This window comes from Harpia harpyja, chromosome 2 (assembly GCF_026419915.1).
Source record: "Harpia harpyja isolate bHarHar1 chromosome 2, bHarHar1 primary haplotype, whole genome shotgun sequence".
Lineage (NCBI taxonomy): Eukaryota > Metazoa > Chordata > Aves > Accipitriformes > Accipitridae > Harpia > Harpia harpyja.
Window position 1 is genome coordinate 50,940,816 of NC_068941.1, and position 21,883 is coordinate 50,962,698.

A 21,883-nucleotide genomic window follows, 5' to 3' on the forward strand; every position below is an offset into this window, starting at 1 on the left:
AGCTATAATCAGACAGTGGAGAATATTTTTCCCTTTCCATTTTATACTGTCACTGTGATGGGTGTGGTGTAAGTGCCTCGAACTAGAATAGAATCAATGTCTTTGTGAGTATTGAAATGAAAACTGGATATCTTTTCTGGTACATAAAATATATCCTGGTATACCTTAGTGCCACTGATGGAAGATAAGTTCAAAAACTAATATAACTTCCATAGATGGGTGGAATAATTTGTTTGCTCAGAAAGTATTATCATTTGTCATGGAAAAGAAATAAAGGAAAAAGCTAGACGTGCAACCAAAGAAAAATGCAATCTTTGAGAAGAGACATAACACATCATGATACCAGGATCCATGTGTTTCTTTCCTTGATCTTCCGTACCACAAAACCCGACTAAGGTATAGAATTCCAAAGAAATGGTCTGTCATTTATGCTGTTACAGAGAACAGGATTGCAGAAATGCAGTAGTCACTGAGAAGATAAAAGTTATAAAACTGAGCCTACTCAGAGGAATAAGAATACACGTGCTGCCTTTCACAATGAAAACTAGCTTTTTGAAACTTAGGAAGGAATGTTTTATGATGGGAGGGAAGTAAAATGGTGATTTATATTCTACCAGTCAGGAACAGCAAACAAAGTTGACTGCTGACACTCAAGTATCCTATTGGGCATCAGCTGCATGTGCAACATACATCAGCTTATTTTTCTTCTCACATTAGGGCTTACATTTTCTATAGTTTCAATTTAGTGAACAATTTGGGGCCTAGTATGGAACTGAACCTCAGGAACACAAATATAACAATATATGGAATTTCTTATTTTCAGTATTCCTCTCCTCATTCTCCCACCACTTCAGATACGAAGCATATCCACTATCTCCACTCATTATTTCAGTCTTGTAAAGGCTTTTGAGTGTCGGGTTGATGAATTCACATATGGTTTTTTGGTTTTCTATTTAATGTTTCTCTAGGTCACTCTTTTTCTGGTCAGCTCCCAGTTCATTGCCCAAGTTAGAAGTTATTCTTAAAGTATGTTGTTCTAAAATAATTTTCAAGCTGACATTTTTAAAGCATGCCTTAAATGTGTCCAGTGTGATTCTCAATACATTTTCAATATACTTAATAAATATCAGCTGGCATATTCACACAAAACCTTTTTGTGATTCAGGTAGGAATGAATAAGTAATTCACAGGATTATAAATTATAAATGGAGAAAAATGGGAAACCAATACAAATATGGCTATGCTACAGGTATGCTTGTTTTCAATTTCCATCTCTTTTTGCAGTCTAGGGTACCCGACTGATTAGTTCTTTTGAATTCTTCCTTCTATTATCTTCTCTAAAGTGTTTTCCTTTCTGATACAATTTTTTTTGTTCTTTATTTTAGCAGCATTATACCAATCAGCTCTGCTCAAAGCAGCAGAAATTTGCAGACTAACACTGACACAAGTGAAGGCAGAACTGAACCTTTGGATTCACAGAAAAAATACATTCTGCTTGTAATTCTCTGACTGTTAAGAGGGCTAGACATTCCTATCAAAAGGACTTACTATTCTGGTCATTGTATATGTAAACAAAGACAAGACATGACATTTCATTACAGGTACAGTATTGAGCTGAAATCAATTTAAGGAGCAACAGCAGGTATATGTTTCCCACAGTACCTAGGCAAACAGAAAAAACACTTTTTTGTCAGGCTTTTTCTCTAATATTTCATGTTCATTTTCACCACCATCACTATATCATTTATGGCCACCATTCAGCAGTGTGCTCCTAGAGTTATTTTATATGCACTTCAATTATGTTTGCCATGACTTTTATTTAAGGACATTCCTAAGAACATTTTTATAAACTCTGTACACGTCATTATTCATCTTTGTTATATGGATAGCTTACTAGTTACTTGGCAGCCTATACGTGATTTATCATATGAGGGCTTTGATGCCTAGAGCATCAGTTTTTCAAACTTGTCTGAAGTGGAAGTGATCTTGAGGCTGTGATATATATTGATTTGATTATTGTTTTGTAAATATTTTCTTGTTTAATATAGAGAGAACAGTATGCTCCTCCTGTAGTGTAACTACTTGTGGGAAAGGGTTTGTGCTAGTCATCAAATAGGACACATAAATCAGTATTATTGAATGCAAAATCTGTGGCTTGATTTAAAAAAAATAGGCTCAAGGTTTTCTTTTCAAGCTGAGTGTTTGGAGACTTGATGGATTTTTATTTATTTTAATTTTTCAAACTATTTTTTATCACAGAAAATTCTGGTTTTTTACATATTTGCATTCCTTTCCTCATCTTATGTAACAGTAGATGAATTATATACACTGAGAGTTTTTGCTGATAAAAGTGTAGTTATTAACAGGATATATACTGTGTGCTAGACATTATCATTGCTGTAGTGCATACTTCAAGTGAATTGAAGTATGTGCATACGTTTGCCTATTTTCCCTTTACTTCCCTGTTTTTAAATAATCTTAATGCTGGAAAATAATGATAATTAAGCTGATTAACACATGTTAATAAAAGATAATGCCCTGTCTCATACATCTAGTGGTTTTTTTGTTCATTCTTTCTCTACTCCTCTTTTTCTCCCATCTCTCTCTCTCTTTTTCCTTCTGTCCTAGGACATCTCACTTCCCAGAGTTTTGGAAACACAGATCCAGTTTTGCATGGACTTTACATAGTCTTTCATGAAGACATGTTCTCACTGCTCAACCCTTTAGATCAGGTTATTCTTTTAAGATCTTCTTTTAACTTATGTTTCTTTTATGGAAAGCTTTTTTTTTTTTTAACTGGGGCATGTGTGTGTCTTTAGTTCTTTGTTTTGTTTGTTTTTTTTTTTTCCTCCAGAGTCTTGGAATATTCTTTAGCAGATGGACTCCATAAAATGTCAAAAATACCTTTTACTTTTCATGTGGTCCTGTATAATACAGTAACATTAAAATTATTTCACTGATTCATTGATTATACTTTCCTTCCATAAAAATTTTCAAATAATTTGAGTATGCTTTGCTTTCTTGCTTGGTTGGTACCTAAAAGAAGACTTTTTGTGCTCAAATGTAGGGTAAATCACATTATACTGCTTATTGTCTGACTGAACCTTCAGATCAGAATTCTGCCTTGAAAATTTTGCAGAGGTCAATTTTCCAAAACAGGTCTTAACCTTATGGAAATAATCAGGTTTGTGCTTGTCTATCTGTTACATTGGCATCTCAAGTTGTATAATCTTCTACAGTGGCTTGTAAAATTTTGGTACATCTAATTTTCTTCCATTTTCAGTTTGTTGTTTGTTGCTAGGTAGTAAATACTTTCCCTAGGTCTTCTCAACCTTTCTCTATCTAAACAAAAAGTTTTTTTCCATCTCACTGTGTCAGCTTAGTCCTATGAAAATTAAATCCACTGTTTTATTTTTAAGAAAAACATCCCAGAAAGCTCATCTGTGAAATGAATAGTGAAGAGGCATTGATACTTCTTGAAATCTGAGCAAGCCTAGCTGCAAGAGGGATCATTTTGTTATCTTTCATGTCCCACACCATTTGTGTTTCTCTTGTTGGATCAGGAGGTGATCTTATCTTTATCTCCTTTTCCTGGAGTTATCAGTATTGGGCTTTGCTTGGGATATTGTCACAAATTATGATTTTCCAAACTAGTCCTTTGTGCTTACTTCTCAGCATGGGTTCAAAAATATGTAGTTGTGCGGATAAGCTTCTTCAGTAGTTTTGTAATAGTCTGTGATTAGCTGTTATGAGTTAATTTTCTACTTAAAAGTTGCATGAGTGGTTTTTCTCATTTTACAGAATAAGCTAATAGTTCTTTTTTTCTGGAAAGTAGATACTTTTAATATCAGTAAATACAATGTGTTTGCATGTTGGTTTTATTTTAGAGTATTTGTTTGAGTCTTACTTCTGAAGCATCACAGTGCAGCATTAGTACTCTGATGAATATTGTCATAGTGCTTAGTCTGAGTGAGTCCTTCATTTTATAATATTGAGTTGTAACTTTATTTGTTGGATCTCTTCCTACACTGATAGCTCACACTGAGAGCTATCCCAAGGATTTACAGTATTCTGAGAAGTGGCTACAGGTTCTGAAAAGTGACATGGCTGTCACTATGCATCACATGGTAATACACAAACTTCAGAAAAAGCAGATAGGTGTGAAATAATTGGTATGAACCCAAGTTGTCATGTCTCTTCACCTGCAAGGCATTAGCAAGACTTAGGAGCACTTTGAAAGGGACAAGCTCAGATCAACAGGAGACAGTGCTCCAAGGAATTTAAGGTTTTAATTCCAAGGTATTTGGACAAATGATAGAAAAGGACAGATATGCTCCTTCAACTATAGTCATCAGAGTTCCCTGAGGGGAAAGTTGGCAAGAATCCTATGTAAGGGTACTTGTGGCTAATACAAAAGTACTGTGTTGAACTGCAGCTTGCTAGAATGCAAAGAGAAGGAAAGTATGCTAATCTTTGTGGATTTGCTTTATTTTATACAGGATTTTTTTCTAATTTTCTCTTCTATGCTTAGGATTCCAGAAAAGATCAGTAGATTCTTTAGAGGGTTGTTTTTCCTCTCTCTGAGTGCTGATAATGGATCAAAATCATACAATAAGAGCTTATCTCCTTAACCATCTTATATCTGAAGTCCAATACCAGATTTGTTATCATAGAGGGGCTAAACACATGGCAAAATCCTTGGGGATTTCTTTACCCAGAGCACTTTCTTAGATGCTTACATACAATATAGGAGGACCCTTTCAAACAAAACATTTTCACTCTCTCTCCTCTTCCCTTCACAAAGGTGTGTCCATGTCCTATGGCCCCTGACCTAGCAATATGCCAGTGGGTGGGGTCATGAAGAACTGGGATTTTGGATTTACCTACCTATGCTTGACCACTGTAAAAAAATTATCATTTCATGGAGACAGTCACAAGCTCTACTGCCACTTTTCTGCGATGCCTGTTATGTCCCATGTGTACTTTACCTGCTTCGAACCCTCGTCTAGGAGTGGGCCCTTTTCCTTGGGAGACTGGCTGGCTCGGGAGAACTCTAACATTAAGGTTTTCAGAAAAGTTTCTAGATGTAAAAGAGCACACAAGTTCAACTCGATGATGCTCCTTCAGAGGACTCCAAAATAAAGCACTGTTAGGCTAAAATGGGAACAGAGTTGTTTAAGAAAAATGAGCCCACAGACTCATTTTACATGCCAGCAAGGGAAAGAGACACATAATTAAAAGTAGCTCCCCATCAGATTGTGGATGTGGTGGCATAAGCATTTCTAAAAAATTAGAGGGCATTACACAGACTGCTTTGTTTTGCAGCATGACTTTGAGGGCAAATAAGGGTGCGGTATGGAGATATGGAAGGGTGCCAAGCCTGCTGGGGTACTGTCAGAAGAAACTAGGGATAAGCCAATTTTATCCGGCCCTGGCTTACTCATGTGTATGCTCTACACATATGCCAAAAAGATGGAAATAAAAAGCAAGTTAGTTTTCACTTTTTTACTCCTACCCCAAGCTCAAGTTTCCTCCAAAAGAGAGACACTTCATGCATACCAATGTATATGCAGACATACAGCTATTTTGGACAGTCAGGGATTAGGGCTCAAGTGTGACATGAGAACAAACCATTACCATAGTACAGGTGCTGTGAAGTGCCTTTTGAATAAAGGCTGGTTTAAAAATATGCTTGTGCACATTGTGGAAGCAGAGCCTTGATGTGTAGGTCAAAGAACAGCACTCAAATGTTGGGACACTTCTCTGAATTAAAACCACCTAGCTTTTCTCCGTATCCATTGCAGCTCTGTTTTCCTCGTGATAACTCTAATGTTTAAGGTATTTGGGTTGAACCACCTGGGAACATAGAACATACGTGAATGCACATAAAAGCAGTCTCTAAAATAAAGGTTACTGCTTTTCCAAATATTTTCTATTTTTTGTCAAATGTGACATGATATTTCCAGGTAAAGAATACTTAGAATTTATGTGGAAAGTGAAGGTGAAAAGGGAGGGTGAGTTAAATGGGTTGTATATCAGCTCCTTAAAAAGGGAAAAGCTTGCTTCAGATACCCTGCTTCCTAAAGCAGCTTTGGGTTTTCAACAATAAAAATATTGGGGTGGGTCACAGGCTGAGGTAAATAGGCATACCTTTCTTGACTTCAGTACAATATTTTTTTCCCAGTTATAGTCTCCTTCTTTTTATTTTTTTTCCTTATTTTTATATTTTTAAAGTGTTATTTGCCCTGGATAAGAACTAAAATAATTCCTCAAGAAAAGAATAAGACATGATGCACAATCTTCCACATATTAACTACCCTTCTACATTATTGTCTTGTGTGCTAGTCTTGGGGACAAGCCATCTGTGCTTTACGATTATTCTGGCAACATTAATAAAATGTTCACACAGTGTTCTTGCTTACTGAACACACAAAACAATTACTGTCAGTTAATTCTTTTGTTTAAAACATTCCACAATATGCTCTCAAGTTGCAACTAAAAAGTCAGCCTTTGCTAACACAGGGTGATATATGAGATTATCACTATTCTCCCTGCACTTTACTTGGAATGGAAGACTTCTATTGCAGTTGCATATAATGGTTAACAAATTCTGACTTTCATAATATCTTTTCTATATTTTCATTAATGACTAGGTCTGTCACCTTTTACTTTCACTGACTTACCTTAAACTTAATAATGCTGATGTGATTGTTCATGGACTAAGGAAGTATAAGGTGTGAAAAAAAAAGGCAGGAGCTGATGCAACTATTTATAGAACATTGAAGCTTTATTCTCTCTCTTTATTCCTTCTTTTTTTTTTCTACAAGCAGAGATGTATTGTTCCATTAATATTGTCCAATCGATAAACACAGAGAAGTAATGGCATCTACTAGGACTGAGTATTAGCTTCCATCCCATCCTAGTGTTCTACCCTTATTCTATAACTTGAATTTTGCTAGGAATTCAGCCAAAGTGTGTGAACATTCCTTCTCTTTGATAATTTTTTACGCTTTGGAAGCCCAGTTAGAAAAATGGTTGGGAACATAAATACCTGTGGAAAAGTCTGGAAAATAAAGTCTTCAAGCAAACCAAATATTTAAAGTAAGTGAATGGTAAGCATAGGATTATCAAAGAGTTTTTTTTTAAATAAAAGTGTTGCAGTAAACAAATAAGTTGCTAATAATGTTGACTGTTAAGAAGGTAGCATTTTCCACAGCATGAATTGGGGTAAAAGAGGTATTTATCCAGTGTTTATTGTTTTAAGTATCTGTCAAGCCTCTTTTTAATCAAATGAAAAATGGAACAGGCATAAAAGTACAATATATGATGCAATGCCATGCTGCACACAGGGCTAGCACTCTGGCTGGAATCAGACCAGTATCAGACCCGGAGCCCATAGTGCCTTTAGCATGATAAAGTGCTACTGTTTGTGGTGTATATTAGAAGTAACTACCAGTTGGATTTGTTCTTACTGTTTCAGAAATTTATGTTAGGACAGCATGAATCGTACTTTGAAAGTGACCTTCCTCTTCAGCTTCTATGCAGAGAGACTGTAGAGAGGTGAACAGTTTAGACTGGACAAGAGGACATTGGGTTTGATAAAATTACCCTATATTAATGTGTGCTTCAAAAGTTTTCAAGTTAATTTGAAGACAAGGTATTTATAGACCTCCATGTACAGTTTAAACTCAATCTCAGGATTTGGGATGAGATTTTTATGTGTACACGATTGATCTAGGAAGAAAAGTGTCAAGGAAGGTCAAAAAGATGTGTAATCCTAAATTGCTTAGATTGCAGTTTTAAAGAAGTGCAGTTTTTATTCATACAATCCATACGAACTATTTAGAATTATAGATCAAGGGGGTTTTTTAAAGAGTAACAACTTTATTCTGCTAATCAGGGAGGCAAGGAGCATTTAGCATTTTTAAGTTAATCGAAATCTAAGTTTCATTTTTGCCACACTTTTTAGCGAACACTTGTGAATTTTTTTCAGGGCACTTTGATATATATGGATGCCTTACAATCTACGTAAATATGGTTTGTGATTAGTCAGATGTTCTTCTGGTTGACAAATACAATTTCTGAAGGGAATCTCAAAGGCTTATTTTAATATATTTTTAGTCACTTCTGAATATATTAATCAAAATAAAGTCAGGATGAAAATCTTATATTGAAACAATTTTCTCTGTTTATGTAATCAATAACAATTTTAGACATTCATATGAACACCTAAATATCTCAGTTAATTTTCACCTGTTCTGTTGTTCCCGTATGCTTCAGACTTTGGATAACAGTGGCCCGTTTTGTAGGAAATTCTGTTATCTACAGATGTAGAAAGGCATGTTTCTGCGCAGTGTTATTTTTGAAAAAGTGAAATCTGAGTCAGACACAAATACTTTTAGGATATCTCTACTCCTTCCCTACCTATTAGTAGAATGGCATTAAAAACTAGCTTTTGCACCCTGACATAGTTTCTATTAAAGCTAGCAGAAATAATTCAATTTCACTTTTCTTCAATGAGAGTTGCACTTTCTAATTCTTTCACACTAGCTTAGTTCCATTGTGTTGCCACTTCTACCAAAATACTAAAATGGTCAAATATAATTTCTCTCTTCCTGCACATAAACCCTGTGTCATAGTTTATTTTATCAGGAAGAAAATCTATTACCTTTGAGCTATTTGCTTGTTTGTCTTTTAAGAAAATCCTGGTTTGGGACCCAGTTTTTTATAATAATTCTTTTTAAAAGCTACAAAATAGTTTTACAGATTAATTGAAAAATAATTAACATATTAGAACGGGAAGTAAAGGATTTACTTCAGTTGTAAAAATGATACTAGAAATTGCCATGAAAGACAGATCATAATTGAAAAATATTTCAGAGAAAGCAATCTCAACTGTCTTTTACAAATTAATTCACGTATTATTTCCAGGCCAGTGTTAGAGAACATGCAATTTTTAAAATGGTATGCCCCAGACTTACAGTTTCATCATAAAGTTTCTGATAAAAACATTTCCTTATGTTGAAAAATTGAATCCCCCAAAATTATGGTACTTAACAGGATTGCATGTCCCTGTGTAGTTTCAGTGACTTTGTTGTTATTCTCATGCAACTCAAACAGGAATGCAGCAGTTTCAACCTACAACTTCCCTTTCCCTGAATACTAAATAAAACCCCAAATCTAACTCTTCCAATTAGTTCTTATATTTTTAAGGCAAAACAGAGTTCAAGATTAGGAAAATTCATATATGAGGTGCTTCACATATGTATAACTGGAGCCTGACTCAAATTTATAATAGACATAGACTTTGACGCACACAATACGTAATATCCTGCTTGCACTGAAATAATCAGTAGTTTAATTTGTGTGAAAAAGAACAAAAGCAAGAATTTCCTTCATGGGCTCAGAGTTCAGGAGTAGAGTGGTCTTGTAAAATACAACTGTTTTGAAATGAAGCATAGAAGTTATGAGTCTTTTACTTTGCCAGACCTTCTGCCTTTGTTTCCTTTATTGAGTCTGCTTAGTTGTTCAAAAAAGCAGTGTCAAAAGTTACAAATCAGGGGAGGAAGCTATCATTGCTTTAGAAAACTGTCATCAGAAAAAACTAGCAAAAAGGAAGGTTTTGTGATTTATCTGATTTTGATGGATGGGTGATATCCTTAGGACATATGTTCCTGCACAAGTTTGGAGATCATATTTTTTAAAAATAATTTAAATATTTAAAGCTATATTTACTATATTTATACTTTTTTTTGTACCTTTATACCTATTTGTGCCTTGCACATACAAAACTGAAAAGATTCTTAATTTGAAGGTGCTACCCTTTTTCACCAAAAATTGTTTATTTCCCCTCAAATTATGGAAAAGTATCTTTGGAAAATAATATAAACTGTAAGTGTGCATTAACACTGATAAATGAATCTTAACTTTTCTGATTTATTTAAAAAAATATATTTAATCTTTGTGTATTTTCTGTTCTACAGAATTTTTCATTGTATTCTTTCCAAAATTTCTGTTCTCAAAGTGAGAAACTAAGTAGTTAGGTCCCATTTTCATGCACACCTTTAGCAGTGGGTTTTGTTTAATTTTGCTGTATCATCTGTATAATGTTGCTTTCGTGGCATTATAAACTTCTCATGTGTACTGCTAGAAGACATAAAATGGCCCAGTGGCATATGTTATGTTCTTGCATCTGCCTAATTTTCAACTTGAAATACCACACAGCAATGTTTGTGATAAACTACACACAACAAGGTCAAAGCAGGTGCCTGCTGGGATGAGTAATCATCTTTATTTCATCATCTCGTATCAACAGGTATCATGGAGACAAAGTAATAGCTTTTATGAGAGGAGCTTCATATGTACCTCTGAAAAGTTATGAGACACAAGACAGAATCAACTAAGAGATAATGACTGTAGATTTGCTATAGAGTGCCCTGCAGTTCAATTTACATTGCATCCTGAAGGGTACTGTGTAGGAAGGACAGATTTTTCAAAACAAATAGGCTTGAAAGTACTATCTAATCACTAATGCTCAAACTGTGTGTGCTGCTTTTAGAGTTCTCTCTCTGTAGAAAAAGGGTGTTTGGGGTTTTTTTTTACATGCAGTTTTACCTCTCACTTTACTCTCTCTGGCTTTTAAATAGCAAATATATGCATCCCCCAACATATATTTCAACACTTGTGCAGCCCTAATTGCCACATGAAAAGTGAAGGTTTTTTACATTATCTATACTGAAAATATTTTACCTCTGTATTACCTCTAATATCTAAAGAATGATCATATTAGAGACACGGTGGAAGCTGAAGGTCGAATAAGCAGGCATAGGTAATCTTTTAGAAGAATAAGCTATCAGAGCTGAAAAAAGTACATAAATACATCTTTGCCTAAAACAGTATGGAGTAAAACCTAAAAAAATAAATTGTGAAAATTGTTGTAGACAAAATCTGGATATGCAACTCACAGCTCAATGGTTCAGCTGTCTGCAACTTTGTGCTTTGTGAAGCACAACTGTATGACCTTGGCTCAGTTCTAATGAATGAAACCATTACTGAGCTGTGCAAGTGCACATGAGTCAGTCATGCAAGACAAGAAAAGTGAAAACAAAACCAGAAATTATTTTTTGAAATTGGTAATAGTAATTCAAAGCATTTTGAAAAACATGAAGAGTTATAGCACTTGATCAGATTTGGAAGACAACTGTTCATTGAAATAAAAGATCAACCCATTCCAAGGACCAGTGGGTTTTAGAGGAAAATATATTGTGCAGGACAGGGCAGCTTGAGAGAGGCAAGGCTGCCTCAGTGCCTCCAGGTCCAACCAGTAGTGAGGCTGAAAATGTATTCCCTGTTGGTAGATGCACACAGAGCACACGTATACACCACATATATACATATACACACACATACATGGCTGGCCATACAGAGCACAGGCAGACACACAGAGAACTCACATAAAAACAAACAGCGTCAATGGCATCATCCTGCTGTCCTCTCTGGCTGAGCAAGGCAGAGGTCCTTTATTAAGGAGAGAGAGACAGAGTGAGGGAGAAGAACAGCGTGGATCCCTCCAGCAGCTGGGCTCAGATATTCCGTCTGCCCAGTAGCCGCCCCTGGATCCCAGTCTCCCCAGTTACTGCCACCTGGACATGCAAGTGCCTGAGGCTGGAGCCCCACTCCAGTTGCTGGCACTGACCGTCACACACACATGCAACCCGCCTTGAAAGGTGTATTGGGTTTGTGTGGGAAGGTTTTGGTAGTGAGGGCGTTACAGGGGTGGCTTCTGTGAAAAGCTGCTAGAAGCTTCCCCTGTGTCCGACAGAGCCAATGCCAGCTGGCACCAAGATTGACCCGCTTCTGGCCAAGGCTGAGCCATCAGCGATGGTGGTAGCGCCTCTGTGATAACATATTTAAGAAGGGGAAAAAAGTTGCAGCAGGCACAGAAACAGCAGCCAGAGAGAGGAGCAAGAACATGTGAGAGAAACAACCCTGCAGACACCAAGGTCAGTGAAGAAGGAGAGGGAGGATGCTCCAGGCGCAGCAGCAAAGATTCCCCTGCAGCCCGTGGGAAAGACCATGGTGAGGCAGGCTGTCCCCCTGCAGCCCATGGAGGTCCACGGTGGAGCAGATATCCACCTGCAGCCCGTGGAGGACCCCACGTTGGAGCAGGTGCATGCCCAAAGGAGGCTGTGAACGTGCTGGAGCAGGCTCCTGTCAGGACCTGTGGCCCTGTGGAGAGAGGAGCCCACGCTGGAGCAGGTTTTCTGGCAGGACTTGTGACCCTGTGGGGGACCCATGCTGGAGCAGTTAATGAGGAACTGCAGCCCGTGGGAAGGACCCACACTGGAAAAGTTCATGGAGGACTGTCTCCCGTGGGAGGGACCCCACAGTGGAGCAGGGGAAGAGTGTGAGGATTCCTGCCCCTGAAGAAGATGAAGCAGCAGAAATAACATGTGATGAACTGACCCTAACCCCCATTCTCTGTCCCCCTGTTGGGGGTAGGTAGAGAATCCGGGAGTGAAGTTGTTCCCAGGAAGAAGGGAGGGGTGGAGGGAAGGTATTTTGACATTTGGTTTTATTTCTCATTACCCTACTCTGGTTGATTGGCAATAAATTGGCTTAATTTTCCCCAAGTTGAGTCTGTTTTGCCCGTGACAGTAATTGGTTGAGTGATCTCTTCTTGTCCTTATCTTGACCCATGAGCCCTTTCTTATATTTTATCTCCCCTGTCCAGCTGAGGGCGGGGCTGGGAGTGATAGAATGGCTTTGGTGGGCACCTGGCATCCAGCCAGGGTTAACCCACCACAACAGGTTTGGCCCCCAGTAGACAACTCCCCTGTGCTCTTGCCCTTAGACACACATGCACATGCATGCGTGTAAGTGGGTCTCACCCCTAGAGACCCCCAGATCCCATGGTGTCTCCAGCAGCTGCCCAGGACTACCTTGTGCCCCTGATAGCCAGTTCCTCCTGTGGTCTCGACCATGGGAAAGAGAAAGAAATTTAATAGATAAGACAGACTGTACTGATCAGGCTTGGGGCATAGGCAGATAAGCAACCAACCAGCAAAGCGTTTACACATGACCAGCTCTTATTATCCCCTTATGCCTCCATTTTCCCACACTTATTCCTCCCCAAATTACCTAGATCCTTCTTCTAAAGTTCCCATAAGAAATCCAGTGCGATCCTGAAATGCTCTTCCTCTGCATGCCATAATGTGTCCCACAGCCCTAAAAAGTAACCCTCTCCAGACCAAAACGTGCTCCTCCAGCATTGGCACACTTAGATGTGTTTCACAAGTGGACTCTGGGACTAAAGCTTTTCTGGGACAGCCCTGGGAGGGCCTGAACAGGAAATCCCTTCCTCCAAGTCCTTAATTTGGATTCCTGTCTGCCTTGGTACCCCTGTGCTCCTCTCAGCTTGTGGAGATGAGCCTTTGATGGGCTGATGGCTCCTGTGATGGGCTTGGAAGGGGCAGGGGCAGGGTTTGTTTGGGGCTTCCCACTCCAGCTGTTGTCTCTCTGTTCTCCTTTGTGGGTATGCAGATGAACTTTTATCACAAAACCTAGCAAAGTGTAGGCAATGCATCTGCAGTTGACCAGTGACTGCCTACCCAGCAGCGGCTTGTCGAGTACCTGTTCAGCTGGTGGGGAGCATATTTGTACTTTTATTGTTAGAACATTAGTTCTAGATATCAACATGGTGTATTAGTAAATACTTGTTGTGTACTATATAAATTCCACATAGTCCTGCCTAAGATGCTCAAACAAAAGTGACCAGTGAGGGCAGAGCTGCAGACCAGGTTATATCTGCACACTATCTGGTCCCTACAGGAGAATATATAAAAAGAAGGCTTTTCTACCATGGGTGCCTCAAGCATGTAAATTTCATTCTCTTTTCCAGTCTCCAGGTCTACCTGAAATAATGTTCTTATAGATACCAGCCTTTTTCAATCACGCACATGTCAAAGAAAAAGATGAACTTTAACTTTCAGAGTTTCTTTTGGCTGGGTGATATGGGTCTCAGTAGTGGGAGAAGACTCCATGTGACATAAGACAACCTTCTTGGACAAGCAGCAACACTTCAAACTCTAGCTTTCAGTCACCATCGCGTCCTTACATGCACATGCCTAACACTGAAAGAAGCCTGAGGCAAAAAAAGAGTTTTTATTCTTTCCCAAGGAGAGTGGAACATGATTGCATACTTAAGTTTGAGAAGCATCTGGGAAATGATTTTAATGAAGAGAACAAGTGCTAATTGTGAGCTGCAAACAAACCTGTTTTGAAAGGCAAGCAGCAAATGGTGAGAAAAACTGCAAAGTAGTTGCAAAATTCACTTACTCTTGCAGCATTTCTTGACATTTACAAAGACACAGAATAAAACCTTCATAACGATAATATTCTGTCTTGGTTTCCACGCATCAACTGTTTTTAAGTAGACTGTGGTTTTTCAAGCTTTGTTTACCTGTAGCAAAATATTCTAGACTGGTGAAAGTAGATTGTGCAGATTTTATGGGACTGTTACCAAAACAGGAGCACACACAGGAATATTTCAAAAAGAGCTCATAAAAATTAGCAGAGTTTGTGCAAGCGGTAGCAGAATTTATGCCTATTCTTCTTCTTCTAAAATGTTTTGGAAAAATTGTTATGATGGATTTAAAATATTATAATTATATAAGAAAAGTTGTATGCAAACCACATCCAGTCTAAAAGACTTCAGGGACCTATTTACTATGCTAAATTTTATACTTTAAAAAAAGTGATTAACCCTGGATTCCCTCTTATCCCAAGTGAATTGTATAATGTGCCTCTTTAGCACTACAGCAAGAATTAAGCTTCTTTACTCTTTTCTAAAAGATTGGCCAGGCAAAAATTTAGCCAGCCCAGAAAAGAATACTGAGCTATTTGTGAGTGAATCCCTGGAATATTCCCTCCACCCTGGGAGACAGAGAGGGAAAATGACAGGTCAGGTGAGGTCCCAGTTCACCTAAGAGGAAACTTGCTTAGTTACAGAAACCAGAGCTTTTGGCAGCAAGCCACTGCCTAGATTAGGGTCATGAAGCAAGACTATGGGATAACCTGTGTCTGTGGCAACAGAAGCCAAATGCAAATTTTTCTGGGAGGCCAGACTGGTCAAGACCAAACATGTTTTTATCACCCTTAAATCTGAGAAAAATCAGATCTATTTAGACACACATTGCTCTAATTCCAGTAGAACAAACAGCTTCTGGTCCACGCTTTGGACTCAAAGACTGAGTTGAAGGTCAATGGACCTTAAGCTCTGAACTTTGATCTATATAAAGAAGCAGATATATGCAAACCCAGCATGCTGGTTCTCTTAAAGTTTTATCCAAGACAGTCTGTAAATGATAGAAAACATTTTGTTATTCCCTAACTGGAGTTGCTAAAGGCTACCCTGCACCCAAGCAGTAGATGCAGCTTATGTCTGGTTATGACATATGTCAAATTACAGTTACAACTTTCTGTTTAAACCCACATCACATATGTGTGCTATTTTTACATGAGTGTCTGACGCAGTGTTTGTGGTTGAACCAAGTGGTTTCTTGGAGGCAAAGCACAAGGTAAAATGAAGAAATTATGATAGACAAGACAATTGCCTTGCGTTGCCTCCCAACCTACTAGAAATAATTGTACCATAGATGCAACATATCTAGTGCATGCTATACATACCTGAGAATCTACATTCAATAACAAATCCACACAGAAAAACACAGAAGAAGGTTCTCATCATTTGAAAAGGAGAAAATCCCTCATTTCTCTTCAACTCTGTTCTTGAACCATTTTGGAGTCTCTGTCTTAAATTTCACCACATTTCACAGTGAGAATAAAGATTCTTTTTCCAAGGGTAAACACCTACAAATATACAGTACTTTTGTATTTTAATGCTGCAAACATTTTCACTATTGTAAGTTCATGAAAAATGAGGGAGTTTCTCTATACTTCCCAGGTGAAACAAGTGAATCAAACCTCAGCTGGGTGCAAAAATTGCTGCTGCAGTTTTCCAGCTGTGGGAAGCTCACTGCAGATTCAGCAGCCATGTGTGACATTATGCTTATTCTTCTTTGGGCAAGTAATTAAAATGCTCTGGTTTCATATATTTGCAGTCCACAATTTATCACAGCTAACAGAGGAAAAAGTGTCTCAACATTCCAATATGTCTTTAACAACCAATATATGAATAACAAACAATAATACAGTACAAGTAGTTGGTTTTACATGCAAAAAAGAACATCTCTCTCCACCTGAATAACTTATTCAAGGTTATTTAAAACAACACATAGAATTTATCTGTAAGAGAAAATACAGTGAATCACTCTCTTACATGCAACATTTGAACAGGAATACAAAAGAGCAGCCACCTTTCTACTGTCTGCAATAGACAGGCCCTCTTTTATATTTAAAAAAGGAGAATATAACTACTAGAATGACACAATCTCTTGCACACTGAAAGTCTGCGCACTGAATAATCCTTCCCTCCCTCTTTGTAAAGTAACATGATAAGCAAAAATTATTATTTTTATTATAATAATTGTCCCCTAAATGTCATCCATATGTGGAATGTGTGAGTTCATATGGTAAGTAGAGCATGCAAAGTAAACAAGAAATGTGATGAAATAACAAGTCTGGTGTAATAATTTATGATAAAGTACCTGATAACCAGACAGACAAGCTATTACAGATGATGCATAAATAGTGGCAGATACAAAGCTGTGTCAGATTGTACCTCTGTCACATTAAAGACGCTTTTCACAATGTGTACCGACTTTGGGAGCGTAAAAGCTCAGTTTCCATTTCCTCTGTTGCTGTAAACATGAATTGACTTTAATGGATGGCATTTTCTGGGAGATAGTCAGGAACTGCTTTAATAATTTTTGTTCATAAGAGTTGCTAGACACCTACCCCTTCTGCCCCATGAGAGGAACCACTTCAGCTTTACAAATGCAATTTTGCTAGACAGTACCTTAGTAACCCTGGCTATAGACTGACAGCAGCAGTGATAAAAGGAATAGCAGTAGAGATAATATCAGCAATCATATGTCCCTCTGATACAGCTTTGATTGATATTCCAGAAGTTGCAAGGCCTAAGGGATAAATGCACAGTGGAGGCTGGTCATGTTTACCTTTATCACCTCTTGCTATTTCATATGCATTTTGCATACTGGATACATGAATACGCATTGACAGTGTATTTTATATAGTGTTTTACTCCTAGAAGCACCTTAGAGAAGAAATGATCCTAACAAAACAAACAGACTTAAAAAACCCTCTGTAGTTCACAGCTTTAGAATATCACTGCTAACAGCATGTTTGAAGGCATCAGTTATTGCTGAAAAAGATTGTACTGAAATCAAGACGGACTTTCAAGATTCTTGCCATTTACCTTTATTTGTTGTCTTGCTAACAAACACTTCTGTATTTAGTTTGGTTTTTTATTGGCAATGTAATGTTCAAGCCCTAGGTCAGCATTGTATTTTGGAAGATGGAAGTATTTATGTTAATTAGAAAGGACTCCAAATAAGAAGAGCAAAAATTCTGGGAGAAGGGAATGAAAGGGTTTCTCCCATCCAGATCTTTCTGAAAAGCATAACCACTTGCAGTTGCAGCTTCCCCTCAAAACCACACAGCAGAAGGGAAAAATACCTGGCCATAGGCACAGCCAAGGCAGGGTCACCTGGGCGTTCACTGAATCTGTAGTTTTGGCTGACTTTTTCCATCTTGTTCTGTCTCCCTAATTGTTCCAGTCTTTTCTTTACCTCACAGCCTCTTCATACCTGCTTAATTCCATTTTACACCCTCTCCCTGCCCTGTTGCTCTGTTTACTTTCCTTGTTTCCTGTGTTTATTGCCTCTGAAGTAAGTCACAAGAAAAAGGATTGCAAAAGATACTAAAATCATGTTTATTGCCACCCTATGGTTCCCTCTGTGTGTCAACTCCCATCTCCCTTCTCTATGCAGTGAAGATTTTTCGATGCAGTGGAGTTTCAAGGGAGGAACACCTACTATTATGTGCTTTGTATAGTGCCCACCACCATGGAGGCTAGGTTTAAACTGGCTCTTAAATATTGCTGTAATAAGAATGATTAAAAATATTTACAATTGACATTAATTGAGTCTCTGAGAAAGCCAGAAATAAGATCTATGTCCTCCAGATCCCAGACTTCAAGTTCTGAGCTGGAATATTTTTATATTTTGTTTCCATTTTTTTCTAATTAGAAGAAGACTAAGGTTTTTTTAGGTTAGGTTTGCCAATTCCTTTCGGCAAACATTAACCCACTCACCAGAAGTAACCAGGAGGAATCCAGAAAGACCTAGCTAACTACTGACATTAGTCTTATGGCATGCATTACTAGAAGATGCTCTTTTCAGCAATTGCACAACCAGATGGCTTTCCAGAGTACACGTCAACTAAGGTTTGTCCTACTGCCTGTGACCTTTCAAAAGCATATCAGCTTCACTCTAGTCATGGAAACTAAGGCTGACTTTTTTGTAATTTTGTGACAAACTCTGTAATTTTTGAAGTGGCTAATAGCTGTACTTGAAAATTCAGATGTGGATGCATAAAAGCCTTCCTCGTGCTGAGTAAAACTGGTATTTTTTAAACACGGTGAGTGAAGGTTAGTTCTTAGCAACAGCAGCACATGCCTTCATCTCAGTAGGTCTTCAGGACACACTCAGGACCTCTGCAGGGTGCTGCAGACCAGGGATTGGAGCTGGAGTTAGGAGATCAGTTTGTTACAGATCGTTTTTGTGTAAACTGGAGTTCACACAAAGGGGTGCAAGTGCTTACTGTCATTCCAGCTCTGCTGCCAAAACCCATTCCTTTCATGAAGCAACAGAAAGCTAACACTGAATATTTCTGAAAATCTCATCCACTAAGTCTTAATGACTATGACTGTATAGCTGAAAAAAATTAGTGAGAGAAGATGCAAAAGGAGACAGATGTCTTTTACCATTAGCCTTCACCAATAAATAACCTCTGTAGTGTCATAGGAAAAAAGTAGTCATCTGAGGTGTTTGATATACTCTCCTGAGGCTAGCTGAAATTTTACACTTAAAAAAAAAGTATTAAAAGAAAATTGACATTTCACCTGAAGATATTTTGTCCAAAATGTCTTCAAGGAAAGTATGGATTTCCACTTCCAAATCAGGCAAAAACTCAAGCTAAGGTTTTGGCAAAACCTCCAGTAAGAATCCCCCAGTGAACCTATAAATTATGCATGTGATATCCATTTTTTCTTATGATCTTATTGCTTATATGTTCTATGATGCAACACTGATTTCCCACACAAAAATGAAATGAAAATTACAAAGACATAGAACATGAATGACTCAAGACACACAATTTTCTCAGTAGGTGGAAACCAAGAAAATGGAAGCTGTTGTGAAACAGAGTTGAAACTTGAACCTTAGGTTGCCGGTCTGCATAGTGTTTCTTCACCATGTCCTAAAAGATGGTTGTACATTTTCATTCTCAAGTCACAGTTTTCCACTTCTTCAGTAACTTTTTTCTAAAAAAGTGTTTGTGGGGAGACACTGTAGACACATATTCAGAAATGGAGATAATCAAGAAATTGATTCTTCTTTTTACCAAAAAACCCAACTACTGTAAGTCATTGATCTGATCTATAGTTCAAAGTCTTTGACTTTTTTTGTCAAAACTAATGGGGTAGCAGGCAGTGGCTTGCAAATCCCAAGCTGTCTTAACAAAAAAAAAAAAAAAAAAAAAAAGGAACAGATCTCTTAGCTTTTGCCTAAATCTATATTTAACTTCTTGCTATTTGCTGTCTTGTGGTAGAAGGGAGGTTTTGACATCTCCTTGAATCTTTGAGCTAAAATATTTGTTTCCATAAATAGCATTTTCCTGAAAAAGTGGGAGACAAAACATTTCTCCATTACCTGTGGTCTAGATTACAGGCTAGTACTAAAGTAGCAGCTGAAGGTTAGCTTGAGTGATTTGTTTCCATTAGGAATTGTTAAAGCTGCTTATAAAAAACTTTGTTTTCACCAAAACAAAAATCTAAGCAATACAAAAGCAGTGAGAGCACTGTAAGCTCAGTAATTACTGCTTCCTTCATTACAATGTTTTCTCTCAGGCTCTGGAGGACTTGTTTAACTCCTGAGGCTTTGAGAGTCTCTCCATCGCATCTTCTAGCAATAGCTGAGGAAAACCAGCCTTCTGCCTTCTCTTGTATTTACTAAATAGTATGACCTTCTTTTTTCTAGAAGAAACACAAGAACTTAAACAATGAAGAAGGTATATGTACAGTCAAACAGAAAAAAAAGAAGACAGAATGATTTTCACCACTCCATTCATGTCTCATATCTTCCTTCAAGCAATAGGCCGGTCAGTGGCATAGCTCTAGTTGTGCTTAACAGTGTAATAAACGTAACAAGAATTGTGCTAACATGCCTGTATTGGGTTTGTGTGGGAAGGTTTTGGTAGTTGGGGGGACTACAAGGGTGGCTTCTGTGAGAAGCTGCTAGAAGCTTCCCCCACGTCTGACAGAGCCAATGCCAGCCAGCCCCAAGTTGGACCCACCGCTGGCCAAGGCTGAGCCAATCAGCGACAGTGGTAGCGCCTCTGGGATCACATATTTAAGAAGGGGGAAAAAGAAAAACCAAAACTGCACAACAAACTTCAGCCAGAGAGAGGAGTGAGAACATGTAAGAGAAACAACCCTGCAGACACCAAGGTCAGTGAAGAAGGAGGGGGAGGAGATGCTCCAGGCGCTGGAGCAGAGATTCCCCTGCAGCCCATGGGGAAGACCATGGTGAGGCAGGCTGTCCCCCTGCAGCCCATGGAGGTCCACGGTGGAGCAGATGTCCACCTGCAGCCCATGGAGGACCCCACACTGGAGCAGCTGGATGCCCGAAGGAGGCTGTGACCCCATGGGAAGCCCAGGCTGGAGCAGGCTCCTGGCAGGACCTGTGGCCCTGTGGAGAGAGGAGCCCACACTGGAGCAGGTATTCTGGCAGGACTTGTGACACTGCGGGGGACCAATGCTGGAGCAGTCTGTGCCTGAAGGACTGCAGCCCGTGGGAAGGACCCATGCTGGAGAAGTTCACAGAGGACAGTCTCCCGTGGGAGGGACCCCATGCTGGAGCAGGGAAAGAGTGTGAGGAGTCCTGCCCCTGAGGAGCAACGAGCAGCAGAGACAATGTGTGATGAACTGACCGCAGCCCTCATTCCTCGTCCCCCTGTGCTGTTGGGGGGGAGGAGGTAGAGAAAATCAGGAGTAAATTTGAGCCCAGGAAGAAGGGGTGGGCGGGGAAGGTGTTTTAAGATTTAGTTTCTATTTCTCATTATCCTACTCTGATTTGATCAGTAATACTTTTAACTAATTTCCCCAAGTTGAGTCTGGTTTGCCCGTGACGGTAATCAGTGAGTGATCTCCCTCTGTCCTTACCTCGACCCATGAGCTTTTCACTGTATTTTCTCTCCCCTGTCCGGCTGAGGAGGGGAGTGCTAGAGTGGCTTTGGCAGGCACCTGGCATCCAGCCAGGGTCAACCCACCACAATGCCAGAGAGTAAGAAACAGTCACACAGGCACAAATATGTATTAGAAAACTCCGCAGAAGTTGTTCATTTAGAGATTTAAAACAACCCATCTTAAAGATATTGGAAACTGGCAGCAAAGACTAACTGCTTTCCCAGGAGTAAGACTATTATCATAGGCTAAACAGCTGTTTAAAAGGAAAAGTTGCTTCAAACAAAGAAGAAAACAGATGCTTAACTAATTTTTAAACATTTGTCAGAAGTGAGAAAAAACCCAAATGCATGAAAATAAGTTTCCTTTAAATACCCAAAGAGTTTTATAGCCTAAGCTGAAAACCAAACAAAAAAACAATTTCTAATACAGTGTAGT